Source organism: Myxocyprinus asiaticus, chromosome 22 (assembly GCF_019703515.2).
Source record: "Myxocyprinus asiaticus isolate MX2 ecotype Aquarium Trade chromosome 22, UBuf_Myxa_2, whole genome shotgun sequence".
Taxonomy (NCBI): domain Eukaryota; kingdom Metazoa; phylum Chordata; class Actinopteri; order Cypriniformes; family Catostomidae; genus Myxocyprinus; species Myxocyprinus asiaticus.
In genome coordinates, this window is record NC_059365.1 from 23,566,731 (window position 1) to 23,581,848 (window position 15,118).

Sequence of the window (15,118 nt, forward strand, 5' to 3'; positions counted from 1 at the left end):
GCCGTCCCATCATTAATTTTCAATATATGCCAGCTGATGTAGGAATAAAGAGATGAGACATGAGCATGTAGTTAAGTCAAGCTTTACCACAAACTTAACTCAGTAATAGGGAGTATGAACACAGAAATTGAAAGCAACCTTCACGGTGGGGGTCGAACATTACCAAGTGCCGCTAGATTTTAAATTTGTGTGTATATATATATATATATATATATCACATTCTTTTTGGTTATATTCAGAAATTCCATCCTTCATGCAAATAGTGTTTAACACTGCTTAACACATGGTGAATTATTGCATTAAGGGCCATTAACAGGTGTTGTGCTTGTGATGGCGCATTAGAGGAGTGCTCATTGAGCGAGAGAAAACAATGACGCTAAAACCCGCTCCTCGCTCCAGGCAAAATCATGCCGCTTCATTCCTCACTCCGCTTCCACTCCGCTCCGCTCACATTCTCTGGTACTAACAGCAGGTATCACATTGGGCCTTACACACTGAGAAAAAGGAAAATATTGGAATATATCAGTCGATTGAAATAGAATTTTGGAAATAAAAAGCTCTAGCTTTTATGGTGAAATGTCTGATGGGGCATTAGCAACAGTAACTGTGGCTAAACACCATAATTTGCTAATCAGCTTCTTTTGTATTCAGAAATGACATGACAGTAATTGACTTGAAGGTTTGTGTGATTAAATCCATTGTGATTTTCAGCAGTGATGATTCACTGTTGTCAGTTAAGAAAAGATAGCATCTTAGACATTCTCTGAAAATGAAAACTTCATTAAATTTATCTTATCTCATAAATTAACATGCATGCATATAAAAAGGAAAGAACAAGAAAACAGCCAAATCCATTGTAGCCAGGTTAATTAATTTGTATATTGTTTTAAACATAGTGTTACGTGCCATAATAATGTGTGCAGTTTGGACTGCCGTTCAGAAGCTGTCTCGTTTTGGAAGGCTGCGTCCTCCAGAGGTCGCATTTGTCGGCCGCATACATCATCAAGGCTATCTCGTTTCAGAAAAGCGAGTAGGACACTTCTAATGCAGCTTTCAAATGCAACCTTCTTTCACGGGAATTCGGAGGATGCATGAGGTGTATCCTTCGTGGGCACTCACAACCCACAATTCTTTGCTTCAACGGAAATGTCTAAACATTTGCCCATAATTATGATGTTCAAACGCAAGAAATGTTAATTCCCAAGTTGAAGTACCTCAGTAGATGGGTGCAGAGTATATAATATGTCTTATTATATTAATATATAATTAAAATAAAGTATTAGACTAAAAGTACACCTGTAAAATCTATTGTCTTTTCTCTTTACATCATAATATGACTCTCCTAAAATGTACCTGATGCATTCCCTTCCGTTCCCTTCTCACTCAAAGCGCTCACGCTTGTTAAAGTGTGACGTGCTGTCATAGCAACCATGTTACGCTCCATTTCCGTTTGTCCTACGAAGGCCGTCTCGTTTAAACGAGGCTTGTTTAAAGGAGGACACTCGGTATATTGCAGCCTTCAAAGAACGCGTCCTACCAAGCATGCAGCCTTCGAAACAGACACAGCCTACTCTCTATTTGTGTCTGTGGGTGTGTCTTCTGTCCTGAGTTGTCTGCAGGTGTCGCTGATTTGCAGATTGGCCATTCCTGATTGTATGCCTATAAAATCCTTGAGCTGCGTTTCAATCTGCTGTGACTTTGGGCCTGTCACAACCCTACATGCTCCTCACCAGCCGCCAGACCAATCCCTCAGGCTATGGAGCTGAGAGTTTGTTACAATATTGCTCTTCAGAATTGGAGTGTTTTCTGAGCTATAGCAGTTATGTTTATATAGGTGACCTGCCCTGTTTATTTGGTATTGTTTGCTCTGTTTCTGTTAGTGCAGTTAGGTTAGTTAAATTGTATTTTTATTTTAAGGTTAGGTTTTTTTTGTTTATTATTTTGGGTCAGGGGTCACCCTGAAGCCCAAATACCTGCTGAGTATTTTTATTACATCTTTGAAAATATTTACTTCCAATATAAACAAATATTGGATCTTTGATCACTGTTGTCTGTGGTTCTTGGTCTGATGGTTGAGCAGGGAGCACACCTTCCTTAACCTTGTTGCGTCCCACCCCTAGGGGATGTAACAATAGTAATAGAGCACTAAGGTATAAATATTTTGGTCTCAATGTACATGGTTTTTCAGATGGTCTATTGCCTCCTCGCTAAATTGCAGATACCCAAAAGTGTTGCCCTATGGTAAATGTGAAAGTACTTGAAGGGATATACTCAGAAATAAATATGCCAATTGAACAACAAATCACTGTGCTGTTTCTGTGGTGTTTTATGGAGCCTAAAAGGGTACAATATTTCTGTTACCTTGTGTATTGTATAAATGTGGAAATGTTAATTGCGATTAGCATATACATACCCTTGATGATAAAGAAATATTTTTATATAGTACAGTTTTTTTTTTTTTTTTTTTTTTTTGTAATCAGTATTTGAAATGAATGTCATCATTTAGATTGAGTATTTATTATAACCTCTTGCATGGGAAATGGCAGTTGTTCTTGTCTAATAGTTTAATGACCAGGATAATAAACATGGCCAGTGAGGAAAGATATATTTTTTGTTTCCTGTTTGCTCCATGTGAGTTTCTTCAATGGGCATTAACTACTGTTCCTGAACTGTAAGTCGGTTGCCTAAATTTATCTACTCTCATCTCAGAACTGCTGTAGCACTAATGGAACATCCTCATTTAGACATGTCAGGCTGTGAGTCCTTCAAACACACATACACTTTTATTTTATTTGATTAAAAGCTGAAGTGTGCAATTTTTCGATGGTAAAATATTGCATCATATCTCAGCATAATATGCAGAGACAAATCAAAAATAAGCCATTTGTAGGTTGATATCCCTTAATGTGTAAACACTGCAGCTCTGTGGTGATATAAATCATTGCTTTGTTTGGTTGGGATTCTCAACCAGACCCACATAGCAACATTGGCTGGTATGAGTTTGGGATGGGGCTTTCTGCTAATTCTTCCAGTGTCAGTCATGGAGTGTGCAGGGAAAATATTTTGATAATGAACACTGTTTTTTGCAAATCCATTTGGTGATGCTAGAGGTGCAGAAATAACCCACTTCAGCCTTAAAAGTGAACAGGCCAGTTTGAGTTTTTCTCAGCTACACAGCACTTAAACAATGACACAAGCTTGCAACATTTTAATTTATCAGAGAGATGAATTGTGTGGACCCATTTTATTTACGTTTTGCATAAGATGAGTGTATTCATACATATGCAATTGAAGACAGTGATAATTCATGTTGAGCTGAAGCACTTGAGATGAAGCACTAAAATGTTATTCTAGTTTTAATTCAAATTATAAAATTCTTTTATTTTGTTTCATACACATGTTAATTCCCTTTGATATATTCAAGTTCCCTATCTGTCACTCACTCGACGTTATGTCGATGCAGTGACACTAGGGGTCACTCTTGGGAGCCCCAAACACCTCTGATTTTGAAAAAAGGCCAATGGGAATTGGCGAGTGGAATTTGCATGCCACTCCCCCGGACATATGGGTATAAAAGGAGCTGTCTCGCAACCACTCATTCGGATTTTCTCTTCGGAGCCGAGCGGTTGTGTTCAGTGTGCTGAATTACTCTGCCGATCCATTCACCTCGAAAAGCTGTTGGATTTATGGTGCATTACAGTGGCTTCTCCCCCTCTTGCACTGGTGAAGTGCAGAGAGCACCCCTGGGCGCTTCAGCAGTTAAAAGAGTATATTCTTCCTACTGAAAGAGTATACGGGGAGCTCCCTTCGAGCCCCTGGAGTCAGTTGAGCTTAAGGCACTCTCTTTGAAGACTGCCCTCCTGACTGCGCTCACTTCCATCAAGAGGGTAGGGGACCTGCAGGCATTCTCTGTCAGCGAAACGTGCCTGGAGTTTGGTCCAGGCTACTCTCACATGATCCTGAGACCCCGACCTGGCTATGTGCCCAAGGTTCCCACAACCTCGTTTATGGATCAGGTGCTGAACCTGCAAGCACTGCCCCGGGAGGAGGCAGACCCAGTCTTGGTGTTGCTGTGTCTGGTGCGTGCTTTACGTATCTATTTGGATCGCACGCAGAGCTTTAGAAGCTCCGAGCAGCTCTTTGTCTGCTTTGGTGGACAGTGGAAAGGGAGAGCTGTCTCCAAACAGAGGATCGCCCATTGGGTCATTGACGCCATCGTGATGGCATATCACGCTCAGGTCGTGCCGCCCCCCGTGGGGCTACGAGCCCACTCTACTAGGCATGTGGCGGCCTCCTGAGCCTTGACCAATGGCGCCTCTTTGGCAGAAATCTGCAGAGCAGCGGGCTGGGCAACACCCAACACTTTTGCGAGGTTCTACAATCTCCGGGTTGAGCCGGTCTCATCCCGTATATTGTCAAGTATGAGCAGGTGAGTTCCGGGACAGCTGGCCGGGTGTACCGCTTGCGCATAGCACCTTTCCCCTCCCCTGAGGTGAAGACGTGCGCTTTTGACTCCCAGTCGTGTTCACAAGTTATGATCCCTGGATGACTTTCCTCCTTAGCCCTGTGGCAGGCGAGTTTGCGGAGAAACTCACTGCCAGCCCAGTGCATGTGCTAACTAAGCCCTTTTCTGGGGGTAGGTGCTCCACATGCGCTGGTTCCCAATAGGTGACCCCATGTGATACATCTGCCACTAAATCGTTTCCCTGTCAGTAAACTGCATCTTCCTTGGGCAGAGGGTCCTCTGCCCCCGGTCACCGTGTTTGTAGAGTTCCTCCCCTCTCGGGTAGGACCTACCATGGGACTTCTCCACATGACATACTTCCGACAAGACTGGGTAAGAGCATGTGACGTATTTCCACTCTAAATGCCCCCCCCCCCCCCACTCCGGGCGGGGTGTGGTCTCCGTGGTGTCTTCCCCTTGGGAGTGACACCCCCTGACATAGACACTTATGGCCCCCAGCCGGTAAACAAAATTCCACTCTTTTTGGGGAGAAAAAAAGGAAAAGAGGCCACAGCTGGGCTAGCCTGGCCCTATTTGTTGGCAAGTTGACTTGTTCCCAAAGGACCGTTCGATGCTCATAAGAGCGTTGGGCGAGGTTACATGGCGGCCTGGTGCACTGGCTACGAGGCACACAGCGGTCTGCCCATCTCGCACCGCCAGTCCAAGTAACACAGTTCAGCTTATTGTGGTGTTTGCAGTAGGGAGCCCTAGTGTCACTATATCGACACAACGTCGAGTGAGTGAGAGATAGGGAATGTCCTGGTTACTTTCGTAACCTCCGTTCCCTGATGGGAACAATACTGAACTACCTGCTGAAATGGCCGGGAGCTTGTCTCGGCTCCTCAGCACAAAACCTGAATTAGTGGTTGCGAGCCAGCTCCTTTTATACCCGTATGTCCGGGGGAGTGGCATGCAAATTCCACTCACCAATTACCATTGGCCTTTTTTTCAAAATCAGAGGTGTATGGGGCTCCCAAGAGTGACTCCTAGTGTCACTACATTGACACAACATCTCATTCCCTCCATTAGGGAACAGAGGTTACAAAAGTAACCAGGACGGTTTAAAACACCTTGGTGCACCTTTATTTTATTTTTTTATCCAGGGTGCCTTACTTTGTAACATACCAGAGAAGTCTTAGTTTATTATAAACCTATCTTAAGATCTTAGAGATATAAGGCTTATTGTTAGGGGCCCCTAACCACTGGCCCCAACACTTTTCTGGTAATTATACACAGTACAGTACCTGTGGAGTGCAGGTATAACCAGAGACTATTTAGCAGAGACAGGCCACTTCTATTAAAATGAATGGGAGAAACTGGAATGCCCAGCGGTCAACAGATGTAAAAAGGAAGTCCTGCCTTACAGGTAAAAGAGCCAATCACCTTTCAGATATAGACATCACCTGTCAATCATCTCAAGAACGTGCATGCACATTAGCTATACAAGTCAGGAAAATTGTGTTTGTTTGTTTTTTTTTTTTTTCGTAATCTGAGGTAAAGGAGCACAATTTATGATACCAGTGTTGTCAGATTGTACTACTGATTTGAAATATGTTCTTTGATCGTAAACTTGACCAACCATTTTGGAGAGTTCAGAGCTGCCCCATTCAAGTAGATAGGAGCTGCACTTTAATGACTGGAAATAGCTTCCCAGTAGTGTTCCAAAGATGACCGCCAGTGAACTGACTTGCTAGAAAGACTTTGACACAACTCAATGGCATGTAGTGGACTTTTGAAATGAGGAGACAGAGTGCCATCTCAGGGGTTTATTTATTTATTTATTTTTGCAGTGTAAATTCATGTTTCAGTTCCACTTGAGCATACCTAAATCTGATATTTCACAACAAATCATATAAAAAAGTAGACTTATCTATAAAAAAAAAAAAAGAAAGAAAAAGGCAGTTTTTTTTTTTGTTTTGTTTTTTTACATACATAACATATTATTTAAGCAATATCACACAAGCAAGAGTGTGATATGGCCCTACATCAGCACTGCTGTGATTCTGCAACAGGCACGAGGCCGCAGGCCATTTTAAACAGTATGTATCCAATGTGGAAACTCCGGTAAGAGGTAAGCGCCTTGAGTTCTGTAATCAATCAGTCTGTTGTGTCTCTCAGCTGTGATGATCATAATGCATACTGGAATCTGAATAGGCTGTGTAGCAAATATATATATATATATATATATATATATATATATATATATATATATATAATATATATATATATATGTACACAAATATATGAACTGTAGTTTATTTTAAATTACATTTTTATTACATTTACATTTTTATATTTATATATAATGGTATATTAACATATTAAAGCTGTCAAAAAATGCATGCGATTAATTTAATATGTTAATTTTTATTTTACACGATTAGCGCATTTTCCAATATACACATTCGATTCTGACATGTTATCTCTCCGTGTGAGTTCTGAACAATGGCTGGAATAGGGCAGAACATTTGCGATGTGTTCGGGATCATTTCACTGACTTACACACACCACAAACACACACAACCAGGGCTGTCACTATTGATTATTTTGGTAATCGAGTAATTTAATAAATATTCTGATGATTGATTAATCTGAAAAATTATTGAATAACTCAGACTGCATAAAGTTGCCGAGGTGAAGTCACATTTAGCTAAAATGCATTAATTAGCCTAAGTTTTGATGCACTCTGTGATTGAATAACAACGACAAAACAATTTTGCAAATCATATCTACAGCCAAAAGACACCCAAAGCAGATCTATAATATAAAAAGTAGCCTATATAATTCAGGTTGACAGAGTTTGGCTATTCCAGGTGTGCCCACTTTTTATTTAGTTTTTTTTTATTTTTATAACACGATCTACCCATTTCAGTTTAAAACTCAAATAAGGGAAAACAGGCCATGGAAATAAAATATTGTATATTTTCAGAGACAACATCTGCCCACCAATCTTGGTCACTGAGGATGAGTTAAATTATATACATGGTTAAACTATTTTATGGAGATATAAAAGCCATTGTATTTTTTGTTGATTGTTTTAAACTATCACTTACATGCAACCCTGAATACAATATTTACAGTAATCACATCACTGAGAGAGAGGTTTTTTCTTTTTTGCGTCGAGCTGCAGTTGCTGGCATTGTTGTGTGTGTGCTAGGCTACATACTGCACATATCACAAAAGCTTTTCACACCGTGTACCATGTAAAATACCCTTACTCATCTGGACATTCAGTGCCTTATTAATTAAACATTGTTAATAATTTCACATTCGGAGACTAGCTCTCTCAGGTAAGCCTGGCTTTACTGGTTCACTTTGAGCTTTGACTGTCAGCAAAGCCTACAGACCTGCAGCTTTATTCAGTTTATTCAGCCATAAACTATAAAATATTTATTGGAAGTGGGGCATTGCGAACTGTTACAAACTTAATCATCATAAAATCGAATTTACATTAGTCTAGGTGGAAGATCGCATTAACATTTAAATAGTAATTTATTTACACAGAACGGAACCCAAATCACAATCCTCAAAAAATAACCTTTTTGGATCATCTGGATTCAGTCAGATTTATTGAACAGAAAGTGTTTGTGCATCCGTCACGGCATTTGAAACTTTAATCAAGTCCAGTAGATGTCTTTGTTATTCAAATATTTTTTGTTGCTTCGTAAAAGCCTATATTGCTAACGATTGTGTAGAAAAATATGTTTAAAGTGCATTCCATGTTTGTTTGTTTTTTTTTGTTTTTTGTTTTTTTTGCTGAGTTCAGCGTGTCCCGGGCAGAAACAAATGGCTCACTTTCTCTCAAGCATCTGGATGCACAGCACCACACATCACATGCAGATGAGCCTACCGCGTGTGTCCAGCGGGTCTGTGAAAACTGGATGTCTTATTTTTGAGTTCTGTTTGCATTGCTGAAGCGAAGTTATGGTTTTTCAGGTCCTGCATTGCTTTTCAAATCTAAAGTGAAATGCTCTCACACAGCTGCACCTCTTTTCATTTTGTGTTTGGGCCATCATCCATGGACTTCCGCCTTATTTCAATTTGTTGATTCTGCAATTTTGTAATCGAGATTATTTTTTTATTTATTTTTTTAAATCAAGTAATCAAATTCAGTCGAGTAATCATGACAGCCCTACACACAACAGGAATTCCATTTCAATGATCAAGTGATGCAGAACATGCCTATTACAACACAAACACAGATTTGACTTATGACAAAAATCAAGTACTGTAGCCTACTTTGCAGCCTTTGTAAGGCAGAATTTAATTAATACAGAAGCACTTAAAGCTCTAACTATCACCTAAAAGAAAACATGCTTTAAATAGCACTGATGAGGGATCGCTGTGGTACAGCTTAACGCTGGATATCAAGTGTATAGCCACATCCTGCCAGCTGATTAATATTGTGGAGGGTTAGAGTTTAAGTTGTTTAATGCCAATTGCAAAGAATACTCAACTATATGGGAATTAGTTATTTCATTTAGTTAACCTCTCATTTAAACTTTGGGAAACATTTAGTGTTACTTGAATTGTTGCTAATTTAGTGCATTTCTATCTTTATATTATAGTAGGCTTTGTTTGGAAAATGTTGATAAATATTATTTTTACATAGGGCCTATTGTTTTTTTTTTTTTTTTTAAAATGTATTCCTCTGTAAACACTGCATGTTTCATCATGGCATGGATATGTAAAGCGAGTGCTCACTAAAATCCGGCTCACTGACATTACAAGTTCATTTTGAACTGAACGTGACCAAAAGTGGCGATGTCCAAGTCAATTAGTTGTTTACTCTGTAAATAGTCTCTCCACCTCCATCAGCTCATCCCATTCATAGAGATCTGCGGAGACCCACTGTTACTGCTGCAAGCATGAGAGGCGGGCACTATCACATTGACTGATTGTCAGCATATTGAACGAATCGGTGAGAAGTGGCGGCAACGTCTCCCCTCACGTGACTTTTTGCCTGTATTTTGTGGTGAAAAGTCTGAGACTTGAAAAGTGGTGAAAAGTCTGAGACTTTTCTGAGACTGTATTTTGTAGTGAAAAGTCTGAGACTTTTCGCCTGTATTTTCACCAGTACCCCCCCAGGAGGCACTGCCTCCTATGTGAAAAAGCCAATGGTACAACTTATGGGCTATATAAATGGTGGGCTTCCACGTGTATCATTTTGTGTGTGTGTGTGTGTGTGTGTGTGTATCATACATGCTTACTAAAATAGAGTCACAGTCAAATGAACAGCCTTCACACTCAATGACAGCAGACCGCATTCTGCCTGGCCTGAATATTGATGCACAGTAGGAAGAGGGAATGAGTGCGTGGATGGCGTCCCTGTTGGCCCCTCCAAGCCCCTGTTACCACTCAGGCCACGTATCCTCAGCAGGGCGGCAGATACATAATTGACCTGCATAAGAGCCATTTCCCTCATTTGATTACAGCCACATTAACCAGATCAGACAGGCAGCACTGGCCTAGTTGCCCTTGGAAACTGTGGAGGGTTTACAAGGCTGGTATCTGAATGAGCATCAGAAGTATTAGGCTGTGCCAAGACTTGCTTTGTATGAGGGAGCATGGAGTGGGGTGCAGACCTGGGGTCAATAGCTTTCATTGTGACATTTTCAATAAGGGACTAAATGAAACATAATTGGCTGAGCTGTTGTGATGGATGCTCTATTATGACGAAAGACTATTGCACAGGTGCAAATGCAGTTATAATCAGGGCTGTAATATCACAAACTGCCTGCAATAATTGCAGTATGGCATGGTGGGGAACAGTAACAAGAGGCTACTGAAGATGTTTGTGTTCAGTAGTTAATGAGCAAACTGCCTTCATTTATGAGAAAAAGAGAGCTGGTGTGTTTGACCTAGACTTTGGCCATGCAAAGACTCTGAAAGCACTGTTTCGGCCGTGCAAATCTTCCTGCTCTTTTAATGTCAGTATATACGTTTTAAAAACATTACAGAGGTTCTCACCACAGTGGCAGAAAATCAGAGAATCCTCTTGAGCGCATCTAAAACTCTGTTGTTTTCTCTGGTAATCTGTTTTACCCACAGCCCATCCTCATGCATAAAACCAACCAGGACGTGGCACAAATTATAATACCTCAAAAGCCAGCTAGCCCTGAAGGGAAGTTGGATAGAATTACAGTAGTGTATGGCACACTTGTGGGTGTGTTTTATCAGTTCAGTGGGATGAATAGATTACACACATTTGCTAATATTTGAGGCTCAAATTTAAGCCACCGCTCAGGCCAACACTCTCTATCTCTCTCAGTCTCGCTCTAGGCATTTCATGAGTGTCCTGAGCTAAACAGCTCCACATGAAAAGGTCCCAGCAATTGATTTCTAATAAAAGCTCTTCCTACGGGTCAATGCCTAGCTGAGGCCTGACCTTTCCACCAGCAGAGTTTATGGGGGAGTCACTTATGGGAGGAAAGGATGGGGCTTCTGCGTAGAGGTAAGGAGAGAATACTTGAGTGAAAATGCAAAGATATTTCATAAATTTCTGCAATAATATCCTTAATGAAACTAATAACTGAGTTTGTCCCCTTAATGGAGAAAAAAGGGTTTAATGTGCAGATGATTTTAATGTGTGACATTTTAACTTAGATAGGAGCGATTTTGGAAAGCTCCAGAGAGAAATGATTCCCAGAGCTTGGAAAATTAGAAAAGCCAATTAACAGGATAATAAGCATAAAGCTTGAAAAATAATCATTGAGCCGGAGTGTATGTATTAATTCATGCTCACATGAAACAAAATATTTGGGGTTTTTAAGATGAAAACAAGCCAAGCTTCCCAAAACAAATGATTAAGATGACAGATTAAACAGCCTTAATTGCATCTTTGGTCTCTTTCTTTGAGGGCGATTTAGCAGAAAATGGTCTGTTCATGTGGCATTTTCAACATCACATTAGCTATCAGTAAATGGAGCAACCGAAATCCCAAGGTTTGATTGAAAATGTGTGGTGCTGAAACTAAGACCACCCATTTAAAGACTTGAGCTTGTATTTGAAATGAAATTACACTAGGATTACATCAGGCAAAACCAAAAAAGCCATCTGCTTTTCTGATCCAGCCAAAGGCAGTGGATACAATAGTAGTGGAGAGAAAGATGAAAGGAGAGTGACTAGTTATTATTGTCATTACAATATGAAGGGAAGATAAAGCTGGATGAGTTCATCAGATTGGAGAAGATTGCAGGCAAGGATTAGTGCCGCAGAGGATTACACGCAAAAAGATACTGAAAACAGAGACACAAGAATGTTCTTACATTAATTCTGAACATTGTATATACAAACACATATGTAGCCTATATATGTATACTGCATGCATACACATATATTCATATGTCTGGTGTGGTGTGACATTAAATCACACATTTAATAGCAAAAGAGTCTTTGCATCTCATTGCCATATGATGATTCATGTTCCAACAGAGCAGATGTTGTGTTGAACTCTCACACTCTGCCTGAGCAGGTGTTTATGTCTACATGTTACTAACTTTAAGCTCTGTTATTCTGCCACCACATACTTTGAATTAATGCTTTCCTTTCACAGCAGTCAAATTCTATGTATCAAACCCATTAATAGTTAAAAGGAGTGTAAACGTTTGTTCTGACTTTGAATCAAATATGTTCCCTTACCTAATCACGCAATGCATCATGAAATATGAAATTTGATCAAAATTCAGTTTGATTCTATTATTTTGGTACAATTCATAATTATTTGACAATTGAAACATTAGAAGTTACAAATGCACTAGAAGTAGATTGGGGATATAACTGAAACTAGTTCAAAAGTAGCATTTTGGAAAAGAAATACTGAGCAATACTGCCCTAAAAAGCCAAAACCCAGTAACTACACCATCACCAAAACTGAGTTGGTGTTGTTGTTTTTTTTTATTTTTTTTTTTTATATATAAATAAAAACAGAGTCTTGCTCTGTTTTCTCTGAATCTGATTATTGTTGGGGGGGGGGGGGATGGGGGGGGGCATGTTACTCCTTGTCGGATTGTTCTGGCAATGAGAAAGTACAGCACAGGGAGTGTAACAAACTGGGTAGGAAGAGTAAAAACAGCACGCAATCTGCTCAGCTACAGAGGGTGGTCCGTCTGTGCCAGCTGTTTATTGTTGCCAGTCCCTATGAAATAATACCCCCAAAGTTATGGAGAGGGATTAATTAATTATTCAGTCTGCCTTTTCTGTACATGATTAAAATCTTCAGATCAGATTTTACAGCTGCTAACACTTCCTTCTTCAGAAAAGGGCTGTTGAATGGGAGAGTCAAGATTGTTTATGTGTCAGTGTTTTTTTCCCAGTTTGTAACACCTTTGATCAGTTTGATCAGTTTTATAACACCTTTTCATTTTTTCCCCAATATCTATACTTTTTCTGTTCAAAGCTGATACATATTTCTATAACACAGAATAAATAATGTGATTCTGAGGTTCTAATAATACACTGTATATTGTTTGCAGACATATTCATGATGAAAGACCTCAAATCATTATATGAGGAGCTAACAAATTAATATGGGCAGTGTTTAACGCCCATTTTTTTGTGTCTCATTTCAGTATTATAATCACATAATCTGTCAATAAACTTTCTTATCTTGAAGCTTTGTAAGTGTTGTTTCATTGGAGTGGTGTTTCCGCAAAAAAAAAAAAAAAAAGAGAGAGAAAGAGAGAAAGAAAGATAAAGAGAGAAGAAATTATAAATTGCATCAAAATATAAGGTTAGTTTAATTATTTAGCACTACATTATTATATGCCAAGAGTCCTCCCACAGCATGCAGTTGTCTACCAAATTAATTAATATGCATTAATATATTCTGAAAAGCAAGCAATTTCATTTTGCTAGCAATAATTAGGAGGTGTGATATGATTTCAGGTTCAGTAACCTCATTATATTGCATTTACAGGTTGCAAACTATGCATTATGCATATTTAAGCTCAGTAAATAGGGATTTCTCTCAAAATTGCTGACAATAATATGTGTGTATACATAAAGCCTGATGAAGCTGAAAAGTCCATGATCAATATTAATGCAATCAGTTGTATTCATATAGTTTTCTGTGTATGTCAGCAATAAACCATGACATTGAAGAACCACTCCTATAGCATAAATATAAAATGCGAATAAATAACTATAAAATACTCTGTTGAGTTATACTATGTTTGTATGTTACATAAATGTGTGCATTTACAACCAATATATATATATATATATATATATATAGCCAAATAGCTTTCAGCTGTGTTTGATATAATGGCAAGTGATTTTCTAGTACCAAATTAGCAATTTAGCATGATTACTCAAGAATAAGGTGTTGGAGTGATGGCTGCTGGAAAAGGGGCCTGTCTAGATTTGATCAAAAATAACTTTTTTCAAATAGTGATGGTGCTGTTTTTTTACATCATTAATGTTCTGACTATACTTTGTGATCAGTTGAATACCACTTTGGTGAATTAATGTACCAATTTCCTTCTGAAACAACAAAATCTGTACATTATTCCAAACTTTTGGCTGCCAGTGTATATATATATATATATATATATATATATATATATATATATATATATATATATAAGGGATAGTTCACCCAAAATAAAAATTCCATCATTTAGGCTACTCAAGTTCCAAACCTGCTGGGCATAATGACAGCCTTAGTCAACATTCATTTTCATTGAATGAAATAAATTTGCAATGTAACTGAATGGTGACTAACATTATGCCTAACATCTCCTTTTGTGTTTCACAGAAAAAGGTCATATGGGTTTGGAACAACATAAAGTTGAGTAAATGATGACAATTTTCATTTGTGGGTGAACTATCCCTTTACAAATGTACAGCCTATTGAACGAACTTTACATCTTTCACAGCCTCGTTTTCATTAGCGGAAACTTAAATATACCATTTACCCTAACTAAGTTCTATTATCGGTCAAACAGGCAAAACCTTGTTGTCAACAACCTACCCCAAGTTTAAATAAGGTCATTGTCACTGTGGCCAGGAAAGAGCTACTTTGTGAAGAGAACCGCATCCAAGAGTGCGTCTTTACTCAGTGAGGCTTGGACTATCTTAGACCACCTGAACAAACATTCAGTCCAATCTCTTTACCACAGGAAGCTTTTTAACGCATCCTCAGTTCCACTCTCCCCCACAATCGATGTTCATGTTCAGTCTTCTCTCTTTTTCAGTAAGTACTGCCTTTCCAAATACAGATGTCAATAATGGGAAGAAGACTGGTTTGTTGATGCCTTGTGAGGTTAATTCCATCGACCTCGCAGCTGGCGACAAGGTGGTCTACTCTATGCTATCAACGCAGTCTCAGCAAGAGATCTGCTCACAACAATTGAAAATGCCTGTCAGTATGGATTTGTTGCACGGGTGTGTGTGGGGAACAGGTCACGAGTATCAGATTATAAGGACAAGTGTGGATAAGCAGGTCTTACATTGGATTACAAAATGTAAACAGGGAAAACAATACATGTTTTTATTTTTTTATTTAGAAGTGGACTTCCACAAAGAAGAGGTGTAAACCACATTGATATTTTTTTTTTCATCAGATATTACAGTATTTGTTCTACATCAAATATTATTGTTTATATTGTTTTC